We start from the raw sequence: 6658 nt of genomic DNA, 5'->3' as shown, positions 1-6658 counted from the left end.
AGCTTTTCCTTTCTCCTATGTCTTTGTTTTCAGCATACAAAGCCCTCTGTCCTCTGTTGCCTGGGTGATCTCATTCTGTTTTGTGTAAGAGACTCCTCTATTCATGAATTGCAAATAAAAGTCAATTAGATCTATGTTTGGTGTGATTGTGTGTGCCCTCCCGCTGCAGTACACTAAAACAGGAGCTTAGAATCCCTTTTTCCTAAAAAGCATTGATTCCCAGGAGTGCATGGAACGAAAAGTAGAGCAAAAGTCTTCCATGGCTTCCCTCATGTTGGGTTTGTCTCCTTCGTCTCAAAGCGTGGAGATTGCCATTAACCTCTTTCCCATTCACTCTGGGTTCCCAGAACAGCAGAATCTCCCCAAAGAGGACTCTTAGATGCTGTTTTTCAGATGAGGGAAAGGCCACAGACTGAAATAGAGGTGATCATCTATACGGACATGGACTACCTGGGGATACCCTGAAAGACCAGACCTTGATCAGGAGGGCTTAATTGTGTATACTTCTTACTCTCTGTTTAAACCCAAAGTTTCTCTGCTAGTACCCTGATGAAGGAGTCAGGACCGCTAGACACCCTTTGAAATCCTCTTCTCGGTAGCTACACTTGTTGGGAGCAGGCGATCCTCTGCTCTACATTACTGCACATTGTGCAAAACAATGGGGTTTTTTTCAGGATGTGTACTGCCCTAAGAGATTCCATTTTACAGGCAGCTTGGGACTCTGTTTTATGGGATGAGGAAAGTGACTGCAGTCCCCGAGCATGATGGAGGAAGGTCATTGGTTAAAATAAAAGGAACTGCTTTGGCCCATTTCATTGGTTAGGACATAGGTAGGTGGAGTAAACAGAACAGAATGCCGGGAGGAAGAGGAAGTGAGGTCAGACTCCGCAGCTCTCCTCTCCAGAGCAGACGCTAGAGAGAGACGCCATGCTACCTGCTCCAGGGAAGACGCACGCTATGAAGCTCCGACCCAGGATGGACTTAGGCTAGAATCTTCCCGGTAAGCGCACCTAGGGGCGCTACACAGATGATTTTAAATGGGCTAAATTAATATGTGAGAATTAGCCTAGAAGAGGTTAGATAGGAATGGGCCAAAGCAGTGTTTAAAAGAATACAGTTTCCGTGTAATTATTTCGGGGCATAAGCTAGCCGAGCCGGCGGCTGGGGTGTTGGGGGACGCAGCCCCACTGCCCCATATTACTACAATTGGCGCCCAACGTGGGGCTCGAACCCACGACCCTGAGATTAAGAGTCTCATGCTCTACCGACTGAGATCCAGAAACAGCACCGTCTGTCAGGTATCGCCCATCTAATACAGACTAATAAGTGACCTATTCCTGGGAATAGAAATGGAACCCAGCCTACAAGCCCAACATCAACCTATCATCTGATACCTTAAGGATACATTAAGGACTAAGGACAATTCCTGGAACTTTGACTCCACCGGTACTATAATGTTGATGCAGTCTTATCAACTGCCTGTTTACTTACCTGTTTGCCTGTCTTTCTCTAGAATGATTCAGTCTTTCACCTACCAGGTAAACTTTACAATTTCACCCTCAAACTGGACTCTACTGTCTCCAGTAGCAGCTCCCTCCCAGCACTGCTCTGGTTGATCCGATCAGTGAAGGCTCTCTCAACCCCGTTGTGAACCTTCTCGAACTCTGTTGCAGTGTTATTTAACATATATGTATGTGTGTGTTAAATACTAGTTAAAGTATCCTTTTATTTATATGCATACAAATCATGTATTTAAATGTATATTATAATCCATATATCATTATTTTTGATATATCAAATGGTAAGTATATAATTATTTAACATATATATATATATATATATATATATATATATATATGCATATAAATACATAGATGTAGTCAATGTGTTCTGTGTGCTGTGTGATATGAGTTAATAATAGTAATTAAGACTGGAATGAAAGGCATTTGCCTCAGCCAGGCTACCAAGGTATCTACATCACCAACCCACTTTTACCTTTTCCTTTCCAAGACAGGAAATCCTCTTGCCTCCAACTCCAGAGTGCTTAGGGTTACAGGTCTGGATCACTATTGAAGATGGCTAAAAGGTAGGTAAATAACAAGAGAGAGAGGGCAAGTAAATCACAACTACAAAGGAGAGACTAGACTAAAAAATAAAAGTTTAACCAAGATCGTTAAGATTTGCAATAAAATACGGAAAAGATTCTCAGGACTCAGGAGGTACTTAAGGGCTAGAAGCTGAGAAAGAGAAGAAATCGGTGAGGGAGTAAGGATTGTTAACATTCAGATAGTGGCAAGAGGAACGTAAAAACAAAATGTAGTAAAAGCTGCAAAGTATTGCTTCAAGAGGAACGTGGATATAAAGCACTTTGTAGGGAGGCATTGTGCTAATATGAATGCAAGAGAATAGGTGAACATGATAGGAGCTTGTGATAACTTCAGTCAAATGAACGTTACAGAGAAATGTAGACTTTTTAAAATGTGTATACACACATATGGTAAATATCAGTGTTTGGGGGATATATGAGAAGGCGGAAAAATAAATACTGCCTTATAAAACTATATAATTTGAACTTCCTAAAAGCTATTAAAATAGTATCTTTCATTCTGGTAATTTTTCATAAAAATCTCAGAATGGTACTATTTATATATAAAACTCATTAGAATCAAAGTATGAAGTTTTTATTTCAAATTATAAATTTGGGATAAAGAGTGATTAAGACTATGAAAAATATTACCTAACCATCTAACTGCTGCAGCCCGGGCCATGCAAATCTGAGTGGCCTGCACAGCTACCCAATGCTATGGTACTGTCTGGGCCAGAGCTGAAGCTGAGGGCCATGTCTGGGTCTGTGGCCCTACTGCAGCCAGGGCCTGTGTGCTGTCCAAGGCTCCTGTTACCATCAAAGGTCTGTGGCCCATGTCACTTCAAGGGGCCATAAGAACCATGCATGATGAAATCAGAGTCAGTCCCATCCTTCACTGGCCCTGGGAAAGCTGGCCCTGCCTCTCACTGGACATTGCAGCGAGAAAGCTGATCCTGACACTCACGGGAGAGATGACCCCTGCGATTTGGAGAGATGGATCCCATCCCTCACCACAGGGCAAGGGAAAGCTGATCCTAATTACTTGAGTGTAGGGAAACTGGCTCCACCACCTCACCTGAGGTGGGCTGCCCAATTGGCCTGGACTGAGCAGCTCAGCTACCACTCAGGCCCACAGCCTGGCCTTGGGTTGGCCCATCCTAACATCTACCCAACCTAGGACCTGCTGGAGCTCGTGGAGGGACTGGTTCTGTGGAACGGTACCAGCAGGATTTCTATGACTCAGGGCAGGTTTCAGATATTCCAGAGGAGTTTAGTGAGGTTCCAGTGATGACAGTGTACCAGAAACCAGAGGCCTTAAACCAGACCAATGACTGGTTACATTGAACATTTGCTAGTGAAGTTAACTGGACAAAAGGGTGTGCTGGTGATACACTGCTCCCAAGGCCATCAGGACAAATGATGAGGTATTGGAGAGGTGGGAAAGATGGAGAATCAAAGAGGTTTTGTTTGTTTGATTTTTTTTTGAGGAGCAGAAGGAGGGAGAACATGAGCAAGGAAGTCAGGACCACGAGGGGTGCAGTGATCTATTGGGAGCTCACCAAGGCCAGCTGGACTGGGACTGAATAAGCATGGGATGAAACCGGACTCTCTGAACATGGCGGACAATGAAGGCTGATCAGAAGCCAAGGACAATGTCACTAGGTTTCGATCCTAATGCATGAACTGGCTTTGTGAGAGCCTAGCCTGTTTGGATGCTCACCTTCCTGGACCTGGATGGAGGGAGGAGGACCTTGGACTTCCCGCAGAGCAGGGAACCTGGACTGCTCTTCAGTCTCAAGAGGGAGGGGGAATGGAGTGGGGGAAGGGGGAGAGGAGTGGGGAGAAGGGGAGGGGAGTGGAGGGAGGGGGCGATGTGTGGGAGGAGGGGGAGAGAAATGGGAAACGGGGAGGAGGTGGAAATTTTTTTCAACAACTAAAAAAATTTAAAAAAAACAAAAAGAAAAGAAAAATAAAATAAAGTACATTTCTCTTAAGTATTCATTAAAAAAAAGGCCCTTGATAAGGTTTCAACTTCCCTTCAAGGTAAAACTCCTTAAGAAACTAAGGAGTCAGGCATGGTAGCTTGCACCTTTAATCATAGCACCTGAGAGGCAGAGGCAGGCTGTGAATCCCAGGGTACCCTGGCTTACATAGCAAGTTACAGACCAGCTAAGGCTTCATATCAGGACTCTGTAGATAGCCCAGTGAAATAAAAGCTAGGTATGACAAACCTATAACCAGTGCTATATCAAATTGGAAAAACTAAATTTGAAAGCATTTCTTCAAAACCTTGGAACAAGGGTTCCCACTCTCCCCACTTTTAGTCAACATAGTGCTCAAAGTTTAGCTAGAGCAAGAAAAATGAAGTAAAAAGGACAGAAGGAAGAAAGAAGTCAAATTATCCCTACTTGCAGGTGATAGGTTTTTTCCATATATATTATATTATAATTCCATGCGCATATGCAAATGTGACCATATCACCCCATTAACCATTTTAAATCCCTCTGTTGGCTCACTTCCCAACTATCCCCCCCCCTTGCATGTCCATTTTTGGCACCAGTCTTCTGTAGATAACCACAGATGCTGTGTGTTCATAGTTCCCAAACCAGGTCATATACAATAGATAACATTTCATAGTGTTTCTCCCACTCTCTGCCTATTACCATCTTTCCTCATCCTCCTCCACAATGTTTCCTGGGCCTTGAGAGAGGTCATATAGATGTCCTGTTTAAGGCTGAGTACTCAACAGTCACCTGCTCTCACCATTTGACTAGTCATGAATTTCTGCATTATCCACTGTTCACTGCAAAAGAAGAGTCTCTGAACAAGGCTGAGAGGAGCACTCACTTAAGGTATAAACATAAACACTTAGAAAGTAGTGTGGTTGCATGGCCATTTATTGAAACATCAGTAGTAGATTCTACTCCATGGTCTCTGTCCTCCCATTAATAGACCTTCCTTCTTTGGGTAGGATATTATTCTGTATTCCAGGATAGCCCAGAACTCCATATTTAGACCAGTCTTGTCCTAACTCCTGGAAATCTGTAAGAGATTATAAGTGTAAGCTACCATGTTAAGGTTTTTAACAGCTCTTTGCTAATTCTGTAATTCCGTAGAATTCTGTAATTCTAGATTTTTAATTCTGTAGAATCTAGTTGAAATTCCTCTTTGTAGCATTCAGTGTTCATTCTGTTTTATGAAAATCTATCACTGCAACTTAATTTCTCCTTAAATACAGCATATGATTTGCTTTAATGATTTACTCTGAGTTTATACCCTTCAAATTTTCTTGGCAGGGAGTTCTTCTTACTTCCCCAGAGGCTGATCTGATCTATACTTTAGATTCAGTTTAAATGCCATAAAGCTTTCTTCGTTTTACACTTCTCATACTCATCTGGAACTAGATGCTGTTTGCATTTAAAACTATAATAGTGTCTCATTTGAGTGTTTACATCATCCTTCTATCGAATGATTTGTATCTCTCATCACTTCACTTAATGAAGGCAAGAGGTCAGATGCTGTGACTAAGCTTGCTTTGTACACTGCTCAGCAAGGTGAGCTTCCATAAACCACAACTCATGATGATAGCTATTGGAAGTGTCAATCATCTATCAAAAGCCAGGAACCATTTTTAGTACTTTTACAAGTACTAATTAATTAAATTTTTAAAATGACTCTGCAAGATAGGGACTATGACAAAAACCAATTTACAGGACAAAAATTAAGCAACAAACAACCAAACTGCAGCACTGGGAGGTTACATACTGCCCAAGATCACAAAGTTAAGTATCAAAGTTTTGAGACATGAATTCAATCTGGTGTCAAAACATGCACAATTAGTCTCTAAATTTTCTTTGAAGTTCAATGACTGATAACAGAATAAATCTTAATCAATAGGGTTCCATTCCAATACAGGTAATTAACAACTCAGTACTACATAACATTGAAATAATGAGGATAGAGAAAACACAAAGAACAAGTTGATTCCAACGACAGAGTCAATAAAATTTATGGTAGGCATAAAATACCGTGATAATGGTCACTGAACCCTAAATTTTAACGTCAAAAGACAGTTCTTTTTTTCACATATAGGTGGTAGGAATGTACATAAATTAATACTATCTAGCTGAACAACTGAGTATTCTATTATCCAGAAACTCTACTTGTATAACTATTGCAACAAAATGTAAACTTACATACATCAGAATAAAAAGGTATTGGTCATACCAAAATCTAAAACTTCCCCATCAAGAAAAGATCGTGGTGTGCTAGTAAAACCAAATAGTATACATCAATGGGTATTATCTGTAACTACAAGGGGGAAAGGGACAAATCTTTCAGACAATAGAATATATGCTGATGTTTTTAAAAGGCCAGATTTGGTAGCACATGCCTTTAAATCCCATAACTTGGGAGGCAGAGGCAGGCAGATCATGATTTCAAGGCCAGCCTGGTTTACAGAGCAAGTTCCTGGACAGTTGTGGGCTATACAGAAAAACCGTGTCTTGGAAAAAAATAGGAACGGGGCAAAACTGACATATCAGTTGAAATCATGCCCATGGGCTGGATGTT

The sequence above is a fragment of the Microtus pennsylvanicus genome, chromosome X (assembly GCF_037038515.1).
Source record: "Microtus pennsylvanicus isolate mMicPen1 chromosome X, mMicPen1.hap1, whole genome shotgun sequence".
NCBI lineage: Eukaryota > Metazoa > Chordata > Mammalia > Rodentia > Cricetidae > Microtus > Microtus pennsylvanicus.
Note: the sequence above shows the minus strand (reverse complement) of the source record.